Raw genomic sequence first — 24,612 nt, 5'->3', positions numbered from 1 at the left:
AACAACGCCAAAGGGAACATACACTCAGTGAGACACTCAACGACAAAGAAACACACACTCACTGAGACACTCAACGACAAAGGGAACACACACTCACTGAGACACACAGCGCCAAATGGAACATACACTCACTGTGACTCACAACGCCAAATGGAACATACACTCACTGAGACACACAACGCCAAATGGAACACACAGTCTCTGAGACACACAACGCCAAAGGGGTCATCCACTCAGTGAAACACACAACGCTAAAGGGAACACACACTCACTGAGACACACAACGCCAAAGGGGTCATACACTCAGTGAGACACACAACGCTAAAGGAAACACACACTCACTGAGACACACAACGCCACAGGGGTCATACACTCACTGAGACACACAACGCCAAATGAAACATACACTCACTGAGACACAAAAAGCCGCAGTGAACACACACTCACTGAGACACGCCAAGCCAAATGGAACACAAAATCACAGAAATACACAACGTCAAAGGGTACACACACTCACTGAGACACACCAAGTCAAATGGAACACACACTCACTGAAATACACAACGTCAAAGGGAACACACACTCACTGAGACACATCACGCCAAATGGAACACACACTCACTGAGATACACAACGTAAAAGGGAACACACACTCACTGAGACACACAGCGCCACAGGGAACACACACTCACTGAGACCCACAACGCCACAGGGAACACACACTCACTGAGACACACAGCGCCAAAGGGAACACACACTCACTGAGACCCACTACGCCACAGGGAACACACACTCACTGAGACACACAACGCCACAGGGAACACACAATCACTGAGACACACAACGCCACAGGGAACACACACTCACTGAGACACATCACGCCAAATGGAACACACACTCACTGAGATACATAACGCCAAAAGGAACACACAATCACTGAGACACACAACGCCACAGGGAACACACACTCACTGATATACACAACGCCACAGGGAACACCCACTCACTGAGACCCACAACGCCACAGGGAACACCCACTCACTGAGACACACAACGCCACAGGGAACACACAATCACCGTGACACATAACGCCACAGGGAACACACAATCACTGAGACACATCACGCCAAATGGAACATACACTCACTGAGATACATCACGCCAAATGGAACACACACTCACTGAGATACCTCACGCCAAATGGAACACACACTCACTGAGACACATCACGCCAAATGGAACACACACTCACTGAGATACACAAAGCCAAAGGGGTCACACACTCACTGAGACACACAACGCCACAGGGAACACACAATCACTGAGACGCACAGCGCCACAGGGAACACACACTCACTGAGACACACAACGCCAAATGGAACACACACTCACTGAGACACATCACGCCAAATGGAACACACACTCACCGAGACACATCACGCCAAATCGAACACACACTCACTGAGACACACAACGCCACAGGGGTCATACACTCAGTGAGACACACAACGCCACAGGGGTCATACACTCAGTGAGACACACAACGCCAAAGGGGTCATACACTCACTGAGACAAATAACGCCAAAGGGGTCATACACTCACTGAGACACATATCGCCAAAGGGGTCATACACTCACTGAGACACACAACGCCAAAGGGAACACACACTCACTGAGCCACACAACGCCAAAGGGAACACACACTCACTGAGACACACAACGCCAAAAGGGTCATACACTCACTGAGACACATAACGCCAAAGGGGTCATACACTCACTGAGACACATAACGCCAAAGGGAACATACACTCACTGAGACACACGACGCCAAAGGGGTCATACACTCACTGAGACACATAACGCCAAAGGGGTCATACACTCACTGAAACACAACGCCAAAGGGAACAGCCACTCACTGAGACACACAACGCCAAAGGGGTCATACACTCAGTGAGACACATAACGCTTAAGGGAACACACACTCACTGAGACACACAACGCCAAAGGGGTCATACACTCAGTGAGACACACAACGCTTAAGGGGTCATACACACACTGAGACACATAACGCCAAAGGGAACATACACTTAGTGAGACACACAACGCTAAAGGGAACACACACTCACTGAGACACACAACGCCAAAGGGGTCATACACTCAGTGAGACACATAACGCCAAAGGGAACATACACTCAGTGAGACACACAACGCTTAAGGGAACACACACTCTTACGGACACACAGACACTGATAATATAAATATCAAATATCGATATAATATTTTGGAAAGTCTGGCCGATGCACGGTGATACATTTAGTTAATCTGCAGTATTAAACCGGACTACGGGATCACAACACCGCACGTGTCATCAGTTATCAACCAGAGCAAAAATTAATATGAAATCCTCATTGGAATCAGAAACTGATATCAAATCGTTTAACGTAAAACATTTTTGTCATCGTACCCTGTAACTGAAATTAGAAACTTAGTTAAAGCCAATATCGAATGTAAGATAATACTCTGTTAAGTAAGTTATTATTTTTACTTATATATTTACTTTATGTTTTCAACAACTAGATTCTAATTTATAGTTATATTTAAGTCTTTCGACAGGCTCATGCAGCCAGTGGTAACTCATTTCTAAAACATCGTCGGACCTTCCATATTCCAAACTCCTCGTTTATTTCTGACGAAATCAATTATAAGCAATTCTACATTACAGGAAACCTGCTGGACATTTTAGATTAATATTCGCGTTTATGTCTGTCTGACCTTTCACGAAGTATTTAAAGGTTAATTAAATAAGTGTATGGCCGTACCATAGAGGTACGCCTTATATTCGTGAAATACATCATCAATCGTGTTTAACGAAATACTGAAGCCTTTTCCTATATTAACTTCAGGTGAACTTCGTGTACATGTAATACAACCCATTGTTAATACAGGTGATTGATTTGCCCAGCCATTAGCACTACAGTGGTCATAAGATATCTGTGTATGTAATTGGTTGAGACGTGTTTGTCCGTTAAACATTAAACCTTTAACTTAATGATTTGTGCAAATTGACACATGCTCTCATTTTGTATTTTATATAACATCTATCAGCTATGTCTCGATAATGTCCTGAGATTATTCATGATATATCCTGATACTGCCCCATGTTTAACCTGATATAACACATGATATATCTTGATACTGCCCCATGTTTAACCTGATATAACACATGATATATCTTGATACTGCCCCATGTTTACCCTGATATAACACATGATATATCCTGATACTGCCCCATGTTTAACCTGATATAATACATGATATATCCTGATATAACACATGATATATCCTGATACTGCCCCATGTTTAACCTGATATAACACATGATATATCCTGATACTGCCCCATGTTTAACCTGAGTTAATACATGATATATCCTGATAAAACACATGATATATCTTGATACTGGCCCATGTTTAACCTGATATAATACATGATATATCCTGATATAACACATGATATATCCTGATACTGCCCCATGTTTAACCTGATATAACACATGATATATCTTGATACTTCCCCATGTTTAACCTGATATAACACATGATATATCCTGATACTGCCCCATGTTTAACCTGATATAACACATGATATATCCTGATACTGCCCCATGTTTAACCTGATATAACACATGATATATCCTGATACTGCCCCATGTTTAACCTGATATAACACATGATATATCCTGATACTGCCTCATGTTTAACCTGATATAATACATGTGTTCATCCGGATGATCACCTTGATTAAACTGAGATTACACATGCTATATCATGATAATGTCCACGGTTAAACCTGATATTACGCATACTATATCCTGATTATTTCCTTGATCAAACCTGATATCATACATTCTATATCTTGGTAATGCTCTAAATAAAAACTGAGATTAAACAGGCGGTATCCAGAAAGGGTCATAGGTGAAACCTTATATCATACATTCTATATCCTGGTAATGCTCTAAGTAAAAACTGAGATTAAACAGGCGTTATCCAGAAAGGGTCCTAGGTGAAACCTTATATCATACATTCCATATCAGGAAAATGTCCGAGGTTAGACCTTATATATCACATACTAGTCCAGATGATTTCGAAGATCAAACCTTATATCATACAAGCTTTATCCGGACAATGGCCGAGGTTAGACCTGATATTACACATGCTATTCCAGATGATTTCCAAGATCAAACCTTATATCATACAAGCTATATCCGGACAATGGCCAAGGTTAGACCTGATATTACACATGCTATGTACTGATGAATTTCTAGATCAAACCTTATATCATACAAGCTATATCCGGACAATGTCCGAGGTTAGACCTGATATTACACATGCTATGTACTGATGAATTTCTAGATCAAACCTTATATCATACAAGCTATTTCCTGATAATATCCAATATTAAACTTGATATCATACCAGCTATAAATCTGTCCTTATAATGTCCAAGGTTAAACCTGAGATCATTCATTCTATGTCCTGATCATGTCATTGATAACAGCTTGTTTTCTCGGAAGATATAAATTACTAAATTGTTTAGTCTAGTATTTCATTTTTGCCCTATGCCATAAATTATTCTGATAGGGTGTGTAAATAATAGAGTGGTGACTATCTCTGGTTATGTTTCCCGCAGAAAGTAATTATGGTTGGCGTTTGTTAATTGCTAACCGTGATTAAAATTCCGAGGGAACGTGTATCTGCGATATTGCCATTAAAGTTTACTTGCCATTCGAATGCCAGTTAAGACAAAATGAATATGTATCTGAAACTACAAACGCCATGACAGTCAGGATAGTTTTACATATCATGAAATTAATAATTCCAATTTATTTAACACTGCTTAACGCTTCAGTGGTAGTTAAAGCACTAGTATCCATCTGTGTAGCATTACAAGAGAGTTTAAAAATTCATTTGTTTTTAGTTTTTTTTATTAACCCATTACAGGTCACTATACTCATGACAAGAATTCGACCCGATGTGTCTGAGATGATGTTTGAGTCATTACAAATACTGACAACAAACAACAAAACTTTGCAAATATCCGGTCACACAGAGAAAAAGAAGGCAATATTATCCATATATGTTTCCTTTACGTCATCATCTGGGATGAATAAAACAACTACCTGGTCATAATAGCATTCCAAACATAACCCGATACTGTTCATTCTGGTCACAGTGATAACCAACACCAAATTAAAAATAAAAACAAAATGAAAAATAAACACTCCTAAATGTTTTGATGCTGTTTGTAAAAATAACATACCTTTCATATATTAAATACCCCAAAATCAATCATAGTGAATGTCTTAAAACAGTTGATATAATGATGATCTGATGATAAAGATGATAAATAATGATGATAAAGTGATTCAGCGATATAGGAAAGTTGTTTAAACCTTTTCCTTAAAGCATGGTTATTATTTATTATGAGTGATAATCATACAGGTAAGTTATAATTATCTTAGAAATATGCTTCATCCATATATATTACTTAAAAAAGATGAGTTAATAGTTTGTATTGGGACATATTCTATTGTCCGATGGAGATGAAGTTTAAGATTGTGTTCAAATGGATAAAATGGCACTTATGTTTAACAATCTTTCTTCTTTATTACAACGAAAAAAGTTCTACGCTCTTCGCTCGCTCCGGTTTTTATAAAAACAAAATAAAAAAACAAAAACAAAAACAGTAATTTATATTATTTTCGCTTGCTCGCTCGCTCCATTTAATTTTGGTAAAAATCCGAAAACAAGAAAAAAAATGATGTGGCCTAAGTATTATCAAGTACATGTGGATGTGCGTTAACATAAATTCGAATGTTTGGAGACTCTTAGGTGAAAATAATAAGATATGATATGCCATGTCAATTGATAACCTTCTCTTTGTCAATATTCTTAATTTGGAAATATTTGATACATTGTGTCATTAACAATGGAATGATGGAATACGTTATGCTGTGTAAATTGACATTTTAAACCTCAAGTATGCGACATAAGTATCAAAGGCCGGGTTAGAGTGTCTTGTCTCGGTAAATTGGTTAACACCAATGTAAATCTGAATTAAAACATTAAATCTACGCCTGAAATTAAAAAGTCAACATTTGCTAACAAGACGGCATTGAGGTTATGCGTTGGTTCCCCGTCACTGGTCAAACACAGGGGTCGCACCTGGCAGGAAAGGGCAGAAGCGAGACTATAAACGATCTGCTAAATTATACCTTAAATGTTGTGATTAGGCATAAGCGTATGGTCAGTTCATATGTTGGGTTATTATATTGTATAATTCATGAGTATGCCCGATGTTTTCACCTGCTCCATTTATTAACATAAATATTGTTTAAACCAGTTGACACATAAACGCAATCTGTACATACATTGAGTGCAAACGCCTTGTTTGCGGGAAAGTATATTTTGGATAGCTAATGATTAGTTTATATATACAGCTGGAAAAATATTATTCTTTATCATATATCAACTTACATGGCTTCTTGGTCTTTATATTAAGCGTTTAACAATTCGGGTCCCTGGGGTTATTTGAATGTATACTTAGTGAACATCGAACATGAAACTCTGCTTCCGTTGGCGGATCTAGTAGTCAACGTTAGAGGGGGCGTAACTTAAGGGCATAACCTTTTGATTTGCGACATTGGAACCCCACAAATAAAATCTATTTTGTTGGAAGTGTTGGCAGGGGGGCGCGGAAGTATTTTATTGCTTTTTTCCTATATGGAAATAAAAAGTAAACTTGGACGATTTTAGTAGGGGGCGCGCCGGGTGCCCTAGACCCGCTAGTGGCTTCAGTCATTGCAAAAACACATTGACAGAATGATAGTATCTGTCATGTGTTCCCGTTCCGGATAGAAAAATCCGACCCGAGGGCACCTGCGTTGCCAGGTAACGAGTTACCGGCCACGCAGCGTGCCCGAGGGTCGGAATTTTCTATCCGGAACGGACACATGATAGATATTTTTCTAGCATACATAAATTTTATGGAGAAAATACATAAAAAAGCGCATTTTTATAAGTATCACCAAAAAGCGCGTGCGATGATGTTTACTGACTTCATGACGCGCAGTAATTTGTATTCACTGCATACGTCAAGAAGTTCCTACAGTATCACGTCTTTTAAGGGTTATTATATGGGGGGTTTTAAAGTATATTTTTGTAAAGTTAATGTTAATGGAACTTATCTATTTAAATCTCATAATTATGATTACATAAAGTGTATTATAAAAGAAATTGAAATTATTACGTCACAGCGCGTGACTCATCTGGCATTGGGGGATGCCAGATGGAGTTTTCCAGCACGGCTAAATTCACCGGAAATGCCTCTCCGGTGTGCTAGAATGAATAGTCTCGTTCCTAATTCCATACGTCCTTTGAAGTTTATGCTGACGATGACTATGACGTATTTAATAACATCACGGAACAATACAGAAAGAACTTGGTAGAAGTAGATTTGCTTACGAGCTGAAACTAAACGTTTTTAATAATTCAGTTCACCCAGCCCTTATTGCTGTCTTGTTCGTCATCTCGGAAACACTATTGACTTTATTGAATGATTATAAGGCGATTAGTGATGAAAGTCTCAATAAGCGACTACCGGTATGGAGGAGGCATCGATTTGATGGGAGAAACGTTATGTAACTGACAGATGCGTTTGTGATGGTATCAGAATAAGACTAAAAGAAGGATCATGACATTTTACGTCATACGAAATGGACTTTTTTCGTTAGTGTTATTCTATGAGAAAAGTCACCTATAACACATTCTTTTTCAGTCTTTATAATGTATTACTTGTCTTTATAGTAAGATCGCTTGTTCCTACAACAAACGATGAAATCATTATCATACGAGTCGATATTCCGTGCTAGGGCAGCGTCAGTTCAGTCGAGTGACCCGTGGTCCGTCAATCATAGCTCAACACGTGTTCGCTTAATTGGATTTCACTTTCAATGTATTCAACACCTGTTCCTTCTAGCTATTTTTAGAATAAGGGTCTGCTAGTTGGTCGAGAAAACGCTAGACTTATTTTCATATGGAAAAATATACACCCAAAATACATGATTCACTCTTGATATGCACATTTTGGTGCTCTCTCACACTGAAAAAAAATCCTCTATTTCGTTATCTGAATATTCAAATAAATTATACGTTTACTGAAGGGAAATCATAATAAATGTGTTTTGTGTCATTTAAGCCTACGCATTACACTTGTTTTGTCATGTTTGGTTTTTGATAAATAAAAAAATACCGCGTCTAAAATAACGTAATTCAAATATGCATATTCGCTTGATTGATTCGCTTTGATAATATCCTAATGAATATGCACTTCACTTGTTATGAAATAAACATGGAATGATTAAACAATTTCCAAACTTTAAACTTGATAACAGACAACTAGCACGTATTTTTTTCCAGATTTAAGAAGTAAGACCAAAAGAAGTTCTTTGTATCTCTAACATCTCAAAAATAATAGGGTCGGTAGGTACGCATACTTTTTGTATTTTATTTATTTTTTAGAACCCGGATGGTTCCGCTATTGTAGAACGTGTTAAATATAAAGTTGTCAAATTTTAACATGTTCACTCATTAAAGAACATTTTTTAGGAAATTACCGAACGAAATCCACACTACGGTAAATAAGATGTAGTGTCGGGAGTAAAATTAGGGTCAGTCGGGTTAGTTGAAACAAACAAACAAAACAAACTCCTATGAAGAATAGGTTTAATCTTCGCTACATGGAGTATGGATGGTACCAACTGGTTACTTCACGGGGCCTTGTTTGTTTAACCACCTTAATTGTTTAGTTACGATAAGATCATACAGCGAGGATTTCCTCAAGTTTTACTTCCGACTAGTTGAATTCGTAAACAATCTTTAATCGGTAAAGCAATTAAATATGTGATTCAATTAAATCTATGAATCAGTTATGTAGGCAATAAAAGTATAAGCTTCTAGGAAAACGTAGCTCTCTATGAAGATATAGGGATGATAATATACTGATGCTAATACAAGACATGTAGCAATGCCTGTGTCGAAACGTTCATTTATTGACCAGATAAGTTCACATAAGCATCACGACATGCCGTCTTATTATCCGATAGTCGATATTAAACAAGTCGATGATTACATGATCACATCTTCTGAATATATATATATATATATATGCGATATACTCTTCAAATAAAACCATGCTCTCAATGAAACGAATATAAAGGTCTATCTTACCATCCATGTCGGGTTTGTGTTTATTTGAAGAATCTGTGAATTTAAATCTATATAGAAAATAAATAGGAAATGAATAGCACATGAATTTGACTCATAGTATAAGTTTGATGTTTTAGAAAGTGTTTTTTTTTTTATCTTTTATCTTAATCCGTCGCAATGTGTCATATAGTTTGTTAAAAGGTTACTCATTAAGCAAATTTCAAGAGGAATTTTCAAGTGAAAAATCTTTAGATGTAGAGTGTTAATCAAATTCCTAGTAAGCAGTATATGTTTAAAAGAATACTAATGAACCTCATATAAACATTATATTCTAAGACGATGTTGTTTTTATAAGCTTTTTAAGAGCAGTACTTATTTTGAATCCGCAACCGCCACGTAAATAGAAAGTTGTTCATTTTGGTATATTTTAGAATATAAAATAAAAGATGAAGAGTAGGAGATTTTTGAAACATCAGAGCAATACATAACGGGCATAACAAACTGGTGGATACTATAAATGTAAAAGTAGTTCGCACATTACTGGGTCCAATTGTACACATGCAAACCATCCGATTATATATGGATATTTAGAAACTAACTGACCTTAGAATGTTAAAAGTCCAGAAGGTGTTCCCTTGAGTTCCTTTCAAGTCCTTATCCTTCGTAAGTATACTACAGACTCCTCAGTGAATTTAACCGCCTTAAGAGTTGAAAGAGTCTCGCTAGCCTATTGGCTTAACAAACAAAAAAGTTATAAATATGAAATTTTAAAAGACACTTCGTTTCACTCATATATTTACCTTATCGACACAAGTCGAATTAAGCAAAGATAATTCCTTCAAACCAGGTTTACACTGTGGCTTACTGGTAAGATATAGATATTGGTCAGAGGCCCTTGCCAGGCAGCACTGCTGATTACGAGTCACTGCTATTTCAAATTCCTAACCGATTTAGATAGCTTTGTAATATAAAGGAAAGAAATAATTCAAAAAAGCTTTGTAAAAATGTGTAACCATTTAATTTCATAGGCGCGCTGCTTTCTCCTCAGACTAAAATCGTTTTTCATGGCTATTTTATACATTCTGTCACGTAAGTATTGATACGCATAATAACGTAGGTTGCAAGGAAATATTGGAACACACTCACAACACTAGCGGTTCCAGGGTGGGGGCGGCTACCCCCCTCCCCGCCCTAAAAAACGTCCTGGTGTACTTTTTAATTCAATAACGGCGAAAAAAGTACTTTAATACGCCCAAAATGCTTTCGGACCAGAAATTGATAAAAATTGTCTTTAGGAATTGCCCCCAAACCCCCTTGTTATCACTTTATACCATATCAAATTTGGTTCTGATGGAGGGGCGCAAGTCAAAAGGTTACGCCCTAAGTTACGCCCCCTCTAACGTCAACTCCTGGAGCCGGCCTTTGTGACAAGATTATGTATCATCAATGGTATATTAGATTGATGTTAATAAAGTGGAATGACTCACAATTTATTAAGTTTTGAAATTATAAGTCAACATTATGCACGATGTGAAAATGTAGTGTAACAAAGACGAACTATGTTGTCTATGATTGTATGTTACCTGAGTAATGTAGGCATTCCTGATACAAGACACCTAGGGGTCTCCTGTACATTCGAGTACTAAACATTGTTTAGAATTCAAGGTCTTACCTAGCTTTTCGGCAAATAAATATCGAGCTGAAGGTATATTATTTAACTATTGCGAAATAGGATATTCCATAAAAAGAATAGTTTTCCGGGTAGAATTGGTGGGGAGGGGGGGGGTCCAATGTGGCCCATGAAGATGCTGCTAAACTCGGAGACTGCAGCACAGAAGAGAAAGATAATAAAGGTGTCCGTGTGCAATACCCTAGTTCATTAGTAATTTCGAGCCCATTGGTTCTGCCCGGTGTACAGCGTATCATGTGTGTCGTCTGATAAATACCTGCTTATATAAGATCATTTTTGGCAAACTATTTGTTCAGAAATGGCCTATCATAGCATAACATATCTACAGACTATCGATACAGCCTGTAACATCTCTTACAGAACTAATGTCAATGTCAATCTTATTATGCCCAATATCTAATAATAACAGTTTTATATGTATTTAGTTTTGGCTACAACATGACTTGATACTACGTTAAAACGAAATCATGTACAGAATAATACTGATAATGAGCGAGTGTAATACCAAGTCCGGTTACTTTGAGTATGGTCTGTGCGTCCATTCCGTAACCATTTCAAATTTTTGACCATGTTTTGAACAAAAGGGGGATATTAAATTTAAAAAGTTCTTTTAACAAAGATTAGAACATTAAACCACGCGGTGTGCAAATTCGTAATGGAAGCCAAAATATTGAAATAATATTTATGGCGAATCAAAAACAGACTAAAGCCGAAAGGATTAAGTGTCCTAGAGGTGAAAGGAAGGAAGATACACAATAAGTTAAACCATTGTCAAGTTCCTGACCAAGAGCGGCTCTTAAAACCTACTTCAACAAAAGATGAACCGAGTTGGACGTAAATACGCTTATTAACTTAACACCGACTCATTTATAACAATTTTATGGTTATGTTTACAAAGAATTTGTTTCAAATATTTAGGCTTCGATTATTGCCGTGTGAAAGGAAATGATAAGTAAATGATACCCGAGGTCAAAATGTTTAGCAAAGTCAACATGTTTATTATCATCTTTAGTTTATGGCGGACATTGCTTGAAGTAGGCCGGTTATTGATAAACTGTCTATATAAGGTAAAACTGCGCTCATTTAGTATACGTCGATAATAGAGGATGTATTTATTAAAGGCAGTCTTTGTAAATCAGACTTAATGATATGATATGTCACCGATCAAGTAGGATGCATTAGAATTGAGAAATATCTTTCTTTCATTTCAGTTAGGTAAGAACATTATACGTATGGGCATGGTTCACTGTGTACTACCAATATCTTGACTGTGTTTTTTTTATTTATTTTTTTTATGACAAAAAGTAGATTGTTGCACGAGGGGACAGGCAACGACGACCCACAACATATGGCAACATTTCGAATGGTTTTTCTTCGAAACCACAGTCGAGCTAATCAAACCTTACAACCAGAATATATATGTCAAAGCCATATCAAAGCCAGATCCCCATGTTAATAGCTTCACATAGCCTTCAATGCTAAATGACTAATCGAAGCCAAAGTAACACTTTAAATAACAAAACGAAACATTTTTGCACAGACGCGTACTGAAACTTTATATGTACACTAATAAATGTAGGTACAACTATTTAGAGAGAATCATTTAAAGCTCCGCTTATTACACAGACTGTCGCAATCTGTTATATGTTGAATATGATATGATTTAAATAATATCAAAATTATTAGGTATCTTGTCGAAACACTTGTATGTATATTCACTTTCACAAAAATAAACACCTCATGCGCAAATGCGTTAACGACTTGTAAAGAATTATTATCTCAAAAAAAATCATGGCAGCTGCTTACCAGATGTAGAATGTCGGTTAGAAAGGTTTCTTCGGAGTCTCTTAACAATTTCTTCGCAGATACGTCTCTAATAGATATGGCTGATGCAATCTGGACTTTATCATGTACGATCTTGCAATTGCCAAACCATTGTCAAACAAACAATCTAAAAATGGCACATCCATCAATAAATATTTACTACACACGGCGTTAAAAATACAACATCACTTAAATCACCTTTTAAAAACATTTTACAGTTTTATCTCGCACTAATCCCCATCTGTTTATGTTCAGGAAACCTAAAATTTGTATATTTTGTGTTTTTATGTAAGTTTAACAGTGAAGATCAATTATACTAATTACACACAAAAGGCGTGTTTACTTGTTTGTTTTAATCACCATGATCGACGTCCCTGAACACAACCAGAAAAAAGTTTTAGCATGTCTGATACGAAAGGAATTAAGGTAGGGCGGATAGTTGCACGTTGTTTGATTGAATAAATATATCAATTCTAACTCACATGATAATTACTGCACTCAATCACAGTTGCACATGGCAAATCAATGTATAAAACCAAGTGCTCTCCATGTCTCAATATGTTTACTGTAAAGGCAGTGTTGTCATTGAAAAGTATTAAGACAGGGGTTGATTGTTCAAAACTATGTTAAAGCTTACAAAATTGTTAAAATTTGTTTAATCTTTATTGCCCAGGAAGTTTTATAGATATACTTGTAATCTGCAATAGTTGTAACAATCTATGACAGCTGTCTCGGCTGTTCTAGGTTTACTTTATCTTATGAGCAGATCATTAACTATTTCACGTTTAAAACTCAACAACGATGTCGTTAATCAAGTTGTCACATTGACACAGTTCTGAACACTCTGCCCTTCACTCTTAAAATGTTACACGAAAGATGCTGACGCAGCATGGACCGTCTCATGCGATACTATCCTCATGTCAATATATTTATATATAAAATAGTTTGAGTTTTATATATTTATAAAACAATAACAACAATTGTTTAATTATCTTATAAATAAGTTCGTATAAAGCTTTGTTAGGCGTTTGTTTTTTACGTCACAGTATACTCCGTAATTTTGTATGTTGTACGTTGAGTTAACGATAGCCGCGGTTACAGCCGCCAGTATTTCCCATATGGAACAACGGGCTATAACCGATACATTCTATGAGTCTCAAGCGTCATCACGGAAAAAGTAATCACAAGATTAAAGCCATGAAATTGCTGAATACCATTGATCATCTTTGTCATTATGGCGAGAATAATAAGACAGATACAATCATCTGTCAGGTATATCCTATAAACCTTGATATTTGCCAAGATTAAATAGCTAGATTCCATTAAGATTTATTTTTCAAAAAAATCTGAGAATTTATTGTATTTACAAGATCATTCCATGGAATATTTGCGAAGAATAATTTCATGCAGCGGTTACTCCCCTTTGCGGTACAGAAAAAGGCTAGGGTGTAAATTGTTTCCCTTTGATAAAGCCAGAACATTATGGTACAGTTTGTACAATGGTATGAGACAGCTGAATAATTCTTTCTTAGACCTGTTCAATAGCATTATATAACACAGAGTGAATATTAAAGTCCCTTCCCTTCCATTGAATACTTTATCAGAACAAACTGATTTCATGTTTAATACTGGTATGCACAAGAGCTACTTTTTATAACGCATTGAGCATTTAAAAGAAAGAAGTTCGTTATCAAAATGCAGAATGGGTCAAATGTAGATAGAAATCATAAGTTTTATTTTATATAGGAATATTGTTTACTTACGTAATTCGAAGTTTCAATCGTACCCATTTAATTGCAATAATTCCTTGATTTTTTTTAACTCTCAAAACCAAAATGCAACAAATCAAAGAAGCTTTGCGATCATTTTACACAATTATCTGAATAACGAGATGATGTAGCTGCGCAGTTTCTATTTAAGGAAAGAATAATAGTTTAATACGCCTAATGCAGTTTCTGTGATGTTCCCAGTGCATTTAATCGGTTATATATCTTGTTTGCAGTTATATGATACCAATGTCCTTCGTTAGATTAGATAACATAATCTGCATATATTAACAAGTGTGCATTTCATCAATAATGCTCCTGCATGACGCCTGTAAGTTTAAGGAATGCCACAACTGTCTTATGTTTTGACATAATATACTATTATGTCTACCGGACATGTTTGTATGTCTAACATACCCGTAAGTATGTTTACAGAAAATGTTATTATGTCCAACTAGCATGTTACCATGTCTGAATCATGCAACGTAGTCAAATCTCGCATTTTTTATGAAAACACAATAGTATTTCTACAAAGTAAAAATTTGAAAGAAGAAATATGCCACAATTTAACAAACAAATGTCGAGGTTTTTTCATGGACTATTAAAATTACGAGATGTGGGAACGCGATCTCCCCTATAGAATTACGTTATTTTGAGTTATAGAATGAATAGCTTTATGCTCAACAAGACAAGCAGATTTCTTTAAACGATGGAGACTATATTTAGGTATAACGTAAATTTCGTCTTTTATAAAACGTGTACAAATAGGCCTGTCAAATGAGCGTGTTAATTTGTGCAAAACACATGCTGTTTTAACCACAAGGTATGTTATCATGTCAAATGAACGTGTTATTATATGGACAAGTGTCCAAGACACCTTGAAATAACAACACATTCATCTAACAAGGTTACATATCTTGTTGACAAGAAAGCATGTGTTTTGCACATAATAACACGCACTTTGATAAGATCACACATATTGTGACAAAACAGCATGCGCTGTGGATAGGACATCAATTGGACATAATATTTTCGACGAGTTCACACATGTCGTTTAGACATACATGTAATGACATGCCAGTTAGACATAATGACATATAAGTTAATATAACACAACGTTGGTCTTGCATAATAAAATGCTATTTGGTCATAATAACACTTCATTTAAACATAACAACATGACTGTAAGACATAATAGAATGTCAGTTAGACACAACAGCATACGATGCCACCATAAGTCAGTTTGTGGCGTTCAATGGAAGTACATCATGTTCGTTCCAGCTAGGACGTAATTGGCATTGGAGTATATTAGCAAGCCGCAGTTATTGATTATACTTTGATGGTGATTTGTGCACGCTATTCATCATCCCCACTTTGTTCATTCGTTACTCAAAATAGATTTATACTACAAAAAGTGTTTTTATCTCATCTTCGTCCAGATCTGATTACGTTTACTGTAGTTCTGTTTTGTTTACAATGTGGCAAGTGTCAGGTTGAGCGCCCCCTCCCGTGTTTTCTCAAACTTAATTTAATATAAGATGTTTAAATGTGTTATACAACTAGACATAACTTGATTTACTTTATCACCGTCGTTACACATGAAATATAGTTAATTAATGTTTTCCAACATCTAACGATAAAATGCGAATTTTAAATATTATTTACGCAATTATAACATACTTACATGCTGGATTGAGTAAGCATAATATGTTGTAAAAATTTATCAGATGACATATACGTTTGTACTTTTATAAAGAGCTGGGTAAGCGTATATTGAGTTTTTTTACACCATGTCAAGTGCAAATGTTTGAAATGTTGTTTTAATTTCAGGGATGGATCAACAACCAGATATACGCTAATGGACTCGTGCAGATTATCATAAAAAGGAAACTCAAATCCTCCCTTAAACTGTTTTTATATAATGGAACACGGATATTAAAATACTGATTAAAGTTTTAATCCTGCATGAACTATGCCTTAAGGATCCAAGAGATGTTCTTCAACAACAATCATTTCTTCCTCGTAAATATGATACAAGATTTGAATTTGATAAACATAAATCTTACGTTGGCTTTTGTAGCTTTGCTTACCAATGAACGCAGGTCAAATTTGAGAAAAAGAGCTAAAAAACCCGGTTTAAACCAATTTACCAAACATATCTGTCTTGGTTTTGGTCTGCGATGTGTTTCTAGTCGACAATTTTCATTGAACCCTGATTGACGACTGCTTTGTGCTACAAGCCTTTCTAAACACAGCATTACTTCGCGAACGAACCTGTTCAATTTTCTTTGCTTTTTGCTTTAATTATTGCAACATGCATGTTGAAAGTAGACATTAGTACATGTTTATTAAGCATTGCTGGTCATTCCTTTGTGTAGAATTTTGTTAAGTACTCCGACTGTTCAAAACCCTCTTAATGCAAATAGGCGGTATATAAAAAAAATCATTTTCAAATATATTTCTTAAACCTGTTCAAACGATAAAAACACTGAGCATCTTCTGATGCTTAAACGTGTTAAACAAGATTCAAACGCTTAACATATTTTGATGCTTAAACCTGTTCAAACGATACAAACACTTAACATCTTCTGATGCTTAAACCTGTTCAAACGATACAAACACTTAACATTTTCTGATGCTTAAACCTGTTCAAACGATACAAACACTTAAAATCTTCTGATGCTTAAACCAGTTAAACACGATACAAACACTAACAAATTCTGATGCTTAAACCTGTTCAAACGATACAAACACTAATCTCTTCTGATGCTTAAACCTGTTCAAACGATACAAACACTTAACATCTTCTGATGCTTAAACCTGTTCAAACGATACACACACTTAACATCTTCTGATGCTTAAACCAGTTAAACACGATACAAACACTAACAAATAATGATGCTTAAACCTGTTCAAACGATACAAACACTAATCTCTTCTGATGCTTAAACCTGTTTAACACGATACAAACACTTAACATCTTCTGATGCTTAAACCAGTTAAACACGATACAAACACTAACAAATTATGATGCTTAAACCTGTTCAAACGATACAAACACTAACATCTTCTGATGCTTAAACCTGTTAAACACGATACAAACACTAAACATCTTCTGATGCTTAAACCTGTTAAACACGATACAACCACTCACATCTTTTGATACTTAAATCACTTAAGTACGATACAAACACTTATCTCGGACTTGTTCAAGATAGTATGCTCATACAAATGCTGACCAAAATTGGTCATGACTGGACAAATGCTTTTGATGTTATTGATCGGACAAAACCAATTTTAGGTAATTTCCATAATTATAGGGCGATAACTCTCGAGTGATATATGGCTGGTTATTTTCAGATATCATGTCCATACACATTTTGACCAAAACTAGTGATTATTTGACAAAGGCTTATACAGTAATTGGTCAGAAAAGACCGTTCATAGGTAAATTCAATAATAAAAGGGCGATTACTCTCAAATGACTCAAGAAATACCTCTTGTTATCGAAAGTAACCTAATATGTGATCGAATTACTTACAACAAGGATTGAGAAAAATATTTTGGTTTGTTTATTGATTTAAAGACATAGAAGTTTGATACAAAATAAAAATATTTCAAAGCTAAATAAAAAAAATATATATCGCATCATTCCTCGCTTCTTAATCTACAATAACAAATCAAACCAGTTCTATTGTTTTCGCATGCTCGCTCGCTCTTAATTTGTTTAAGAAGAAATCCGATGAGGATATGAGGGGCTCAATTTCATCGGGCGGCTAGAGAAGTTTCGCACATACGATCATAAATCACGCCCACATTAAACCCGTCCTTGTTCCTGGATATGTGAGACATGCTGATACCTTGTTTGTTGTTATCCTTTCTCAAGAATTGTTCTTATACCAAGGAAACCATCTGTTAGTGGTGTTTCATTTTTGCATGTTAATTACAATCTAGTTTTATTTACTGTTTATTTCCTGTTCAATGACAAAGTGTTAAGTAATTCCATTTTATCAAAACATCAAACCTGGTTCGGTGTGATTTTGTCATGGCTACAAATCAGGTTCAAATATTAAAGTTATAACGTATCTTGTCGACACATTAGTAACCCATTTACTGACAATTTTATCAAAATAAACACTTCGCGCGCAAAAAGGGTAAGTATTGAAAAAAAATCTATAAAACGGACTAGTTCCACATGTCTTTCATACATACCGTTGGTTTAATATGGACATTATCATGTATCATCACTATCCGGCAAATTGTCAAACAAAGAATCTAAAACGGGCACATCCATCAGTAAATATTTACTAGACCCTGCGTGGAAACCTTAAACGACCTTTTAAATTATATATAATTGCTAATTTATCTTTCTTTCCTCTTCACTGTCATGTTCAAAGAAGCTGGGTATCTGTATAATTATTGAACATATGTCAGTGAAAGAGTTGATGACAATTATACAAGATTTATGCAAGAAGATAATTGTTTGTTTAGATAACAATGGTTTATGTAACTTGACAAAATAGTAACGGCAAGTTCTATGCGGGTATATCCCACGTATGTTAATATACAGAATTGAGGTCAAGATCGAGAAAAGCACGTAGTTAATTGCCCGAAGTATGATGCCCAGGAACGTGCACAATTGTACATAGCAAAAAATGCAGAATACACTTAAATCCAAGACTGCCAAGTGCACGTTTTGTAACATTATTGGTACTCTGCAGACACGTATTCAGACAATGACTCTTAAATATTATATACCAAAGATGCTGAAGCAGCATAGTAACTCCCGTCGGCAAACCATGGAACTTTTTGTCGTTTCCTACCATAAGATACCGCGGGAAAATTGCCTGAAAAAAATAACGGTGTTTGTGCATATTTTCGTATTGGTTGTTTGCGGAACCAATGAAACTGTCTCATTATTTAGCCATGGTCACGAGATCACGGGATAGGCGTTTAAATCAACAATCACAGTGGTGTATCGGCGATTGTTCCATGAAAAGTAAACTTTTCTCTAGACTTAGTCGCAACAATAAAGCAATAAAAGAGTAATTTAATTTTCTCTGATTAAATAAATGCAGGCTTAACTATAAGTATTCTAACACGCTCGAAATGTATAGATCATTTGTATCAATCTTGATATTTTATAGTTGTTTTGTAAGAAATTCTATAAGGACTCCAATGGGGGTAATTATGTAAGACATTTTCTCCTCCGTTTGATTATTTATCAGCACAAATTGATGAAGTCGACCGTTAACGAACAAAACGCAAATACCTTTTATAACGCTTTGAACATTTAAATGACGAAAGTACACCTTTTAAACTTACTATCGGTCAACAAACTATAGGAATGAGAAAATAAAACCAAGATATTTGTGGGGGGGGTATATTTTAATAATAAACTGTTTTTCAACAGCATTTTAGTGTATGTAATTTTGAGGTTAAATCAAACCGACTTGTTTGCAATAATTTCCAAAAAGCTAAACATGTTTCATGCTACAGAACAAAACTAGAAATGTGTCCATAGGACACGGATGCCCCCACTTCGATTTTTTGTCACAGAAAATAAGCCATAATGATTATTCAGGATAATCTCAAGTCTTTTTTTGCAAATAAAGGGCCGTAACTCCTAAATGACAAAAGCGATTTCCATGGCTATCGAACTTGATCAAGATATTATGGTCACAACATGTATGTAAAGTTTGGTGAGGATTGGACACATACTTTTCAAGAATTAGATTGGAAACATATATTTTTGAAGTATTTTTGGCAAAAAAGGGCCGTAACTCCTAAATGACTAAAGCGATTTCCATGACTATCGAACTTGATCAAGATATTATGGTCACAAACATGTGTTTAAAGTTTGGTGAGGATTGGACAAACGGTTTTCAAGAATTAGATCGGAAACAATCTTCGGGACGTACGTACGTACAGACAGACAGACAGACAGACAGACGTACGTACGGACAAGGGCAACCCTATATGCCGCCACTTTGTGGGGGCATAAAAACCCTTGCGAACAATTTACACAATTATCTTAACAATGAGGTTATAAGCGCATGTTCTAAGGACATACTATTTAAATAGCGCAATGCGCTTGATGCCATGTCTATGATATTTCCAATTCAGTCCATCGGTTACATCTCTCTTATCTTCAGCAATAAGATATCAATGTCCTCCTTGAGATTTACATAATCTGCATATATGAGCAGTTCCAGCCCCATTATGAAGGGAAACCAAATCATGTAGATCATCAATAACGATCATGCGTGTCTAGTGAAACTCTGTTACCGTCATTTGAACCACGAGAATATTGATAAGAGTATATTAGCCATTCGCAATCATTGATTATGTATTCGTTGATTATGATTTGTGCACGTTTCTTCCCATCATTTTCTGCCTTGTCTTAGTGAGAGGTCAAAACTTCTGAATTTTTTTGTGTGCATTTAATCTTCAAGTAAAGTCGTCCAGATCTGAAAACGTTTACTTTAGTTTTGTTTTGTCGATACACTTTGTGTCATATGTGAGGTTGAGCGCCCGAACAGAAGACCCCCCTCCCTCCCAATATGTTCACTGACCGGTCTATTCAGATGGTAACTCTGTCTCGGAAGTATAAGTCACGCGGTCAGATGTCCCGGTGGGTCAATTTGATCACTTTGAGGTATATAAACACCTTACAATTATAGTAAGACTTTTAATATAAGTTATATAATTTTAAATGTACACATGTTGGTTAGATACTTGAGTTAGCTTAAACCTCTTTTTAAATGAGTCCGTCTGTGATATTACAACAAGAAACAAAACAAATAGAAAATATTTAACAATGTGTCAAGTGTAAAAAGGTTCGTTCCCTTCCCCAAATAAGACTATCTAAAAACCGTTAATAGACTCGTGCGAATTACCACAGAACTCCCTATAATCAGACTGTTATACAAAATAACACGGATATTGAAGTATTGATTAAAGTTATAACCCTGCTTAAAGGGGGGTGCGCAATCACACGAAAAATAACAAGAAATGTTATTCAGTGACAATTTATTACTCAAAAATACAATAAAAAATTTGCATTCGATGCAAATTTTCTGGCGTTTGTTAATGTTAGCTCATGTCTGAAAAGTTTACATAGGATAATGTTACGCCAATAAGCAATGGATATATGTGAGTTAGATTTCTCCAAAATACTGGTTTAAAATAATTTCCACATTTTTTGTTTTGGTGTTTCTCTTGTCATACTGATCAGTAGAGCTGTGTGTGTTTCTACTATATTCTTATTTTCTTTCTCTTTTGACAATATAGAGCGAGACTAAATTTACGAAAACGCTTTTTGCTATAAGCCCTAAATTCATGTTTCTTTACTTTTATTATTACTGCATGCTTGATATGGAGTAATAGATCTCATTATTATAGGACGACGTTCAGAAGGAGTTTTATATCACATGCCATACCTTGTATAAGTTATGAAATAAGAGCATGGGTTCCAACGTATATTATTTGTTGCGGATCTTAAGAGAGGTACGTGTTCGATGCGGAATAAAATGGCGGATTGTTTGAGTATTTTGGTGTGTTTTAAGGATAGTTTGACTTGGTAAGTAAGTTTATATAACTTTTATCGCAATATAAATACGCCTACCCGGAGACATGACGTGTAAGCGTCTCTTGATTTTAACCTTTGTTTCTAGAAGCCTTAACATAAAAGTTAAATGTTAAAGCTGAACGAAAATGTGAAAAAGTGAACATAAAAAAATGCGCGACTTGAAACAGTGTGTGGACTAAAACTATACTATCATAGACCTATTTTAGCTAAATTTATTGAGAGTTTGCATGTATTTCTTTACAACGGCTTGTGCACTTATCATGGATATTATATGGCTATTGATTTACTGTTTAACACTTTTTATGTTTGCCGTGGTAGTTTTATGCAGTTTTTGTTCGCTGCCGAATCAGAATAACGGTAACACGTTTAGGCCTTTGTAAACTAGTAGTATTTCTCTTCTGAAACATTTCATATAATGCTTGCGCGATATAATTGCTTCTGTTTTGTTTGCCTGTTTATGCCTTTAATCTTTAAAAACACTTCTTCTTACGGTACTAAAGTTTGAAATTTCCAAGCCTAGACACTTGGAGATGTCGAGAGAAGGCATATATCTCATATGATTGCATGAACTCTCTCCTGAGCGCCAAAAGCCGTTTAGAATCATCATTAGCATGTGTACTAAAATTCACATTTCCACGCTTTAAGTTTAAGGATTGCAAAAATTTGTTGAGACATGCATGGATCACTGTTAACATGGCTATAATCTTAGTGGCTATATGAAAGTAAGAGTTATCTTACTTGATTAATCAAGTAGGTTGAACAGTTATGAGCCGTTGTATAAAGTTTAAATGCAATACTAGAAGTAGATGCTGAGATGTTGACATATGCATGCTTACAAGAATTTGTACTTCGAATTTTCAAGGGCCATAATTTACGTTTTATAAAAAAGAGTTATCGTATTTGAGTAATTAAGTGTGTTGCATAGTTGTGAACACCTGTTCAAAGGTTCATTGCAATGCATGAAGACAAGTCACTGAGATATTGACTGAAATTTGGTAACATACACAACATTTACCATTACTTCATTTCAAATATTTAATTAAAATATCCTATAATCAGTTGTTGTTGTTGTTTTATTATTGCAATTCATTCATTAGTATATCTTCAATGTTTTAAATAAATCGACTCTTATTTGACAAGTTTTGATTACGATTGTATGTATGAACGATCATAAAATAAATGGTTATGCGACTTGTGTAAGTTCATACTTAAAGCCTTTAACTTTTACACTTACAATTAAAATCAACGCGCTTAAAGCTTCGACAGGCTTTCGACCTGCTACACGTTGTGAGTATAGGCATGTTATGCCGAATTTAACGGAAGTGTGTGGATATTTCTTATTTTGTCTCAGTTATTTCAGCCCAGAGACTTCAGCATATTGCATATGCATATTCGAAAACAACTGATATAAATCTGTTCGTTTTGTCCACAAGTGCCATAGGTTGTGGGCAATATTGAGATACATCAATACACACAGGGAATAAACAGTATGTGGTGATTTGTTCCAGAGGCATTTTTTGCGAGGATCCTGTCACTGTACAAAGAAACCATAACATAAACTTAATCAACATGCCAAATGCATTTTGTTGTATGCATTTGGTAAAGCAGTCATACCGTGGTAGTAAATTTGATACGAATCAGTCATGTTTGAAGTGTAGAGTAGATTTTACTCAAACATACCTAAGTGCTTTATCCATGGCAGCGCATTGTTAATGAAACCAAAAATCCAGATATGTTTTCATATGCAACGTTCCAGATTAGGTTTCATATGTAATTGAGCATTACTCTATATGTTAGATATAGTATTTGGGCATTCCACATATTAATTGTGTATTTAAAGTGACTGATACTTCATGGTTTTGAATTTATTCATTATCCGCATAAACGTACAATTTGCGAAGGGATTCATGAGCACGCGTATCTTATCTTTTTTATATTTATGTTATTATGTATAACATATGCATGATTATATTGACAAAACGCAGCGGACCGTAAGTCTTTCAACGCTTTAGGCGTTTTGATTTATAAAGATGTTTGTTAGAACCGGCATGACGGTTGATCGTTTTACGGAACGATTCTGTGGACGCTTTATTATAATACAATGATGTTTTACAGAATAGCTCAAATAATTAACTACACATTTTGGTATCTCTTTAAAACCGTTAACGCACATATGAAAAATGTAATTTGAAAATATTACCATGACCATCAATAGTACAGGCATGCATTTATACAGCAGAATTATTATATGTTAATAAAGAGAAGACCATGCTCTCGTATGTGCTTTTTTAACAAGAATGATATTATATTTCAACTAAAAAAATAGTTATACATGTTACGGAAGGAAGCAATGTGCCGCTGTGCGGCCAGTCAGTAAAGGAATGAAACTGGAATGAAAATAAATAAATGTAGTTTCACACATAGGCCATAATCACCGACCATATACCCAGGATCTGTACCTCATCTGTCAATAAAT

At 35.5% G+C, this 24,612-nt stretch overlaps 1 protein-coding gene across 4 annotated transcripts in view; it reads right to left on the bottom strand.

The window, feature by feature from the left end:
• The window catches only part of LOC128208637 (FMRFamide receptor-like), a 139,115-nt gene that overhangs the window by 44,020 nt on the left and 70,483 nt on the right, over positions 1 to 24,612 (bottom strand). The window contains exon 1 of one of the 4 annotated variants that reach the window (XM_052912188.1): positions 14,543 to 14,856. The exons of 1 other annotated variant lie outside the window; for it this stretch is intronic. The gene's annotated coding sequence lies outside the window, so the exon portion shown is untranslated. Of the gene's footprint in view, positions 1 to 9,868; positions 9,990 to 12,761; positions 12,982 to 14,542; positions 14,857 to 24,612 lie in introns of those variants that run through there. 2 more of the 4 variants (XM_052912219.1, XM_052912203.1) reach the window with 2 other exon arrangements.

Source organism: Mya arenaria, chromosome 2 (assembly GCF_026914265.1).
Source record: "Mya arenaria isolate MELC-2E11 chromosome 2, ASM2691426v1".
NCBI lineage: Eukaryota > Metazoa > Mollusca > Bivalvia > Myida > Myidae > Mya > Mya arenaria.
Note: the sequence above shows the minus strand (reverse complement) of the source record. Positions and strands in the feature narration are given on the sequence as shown.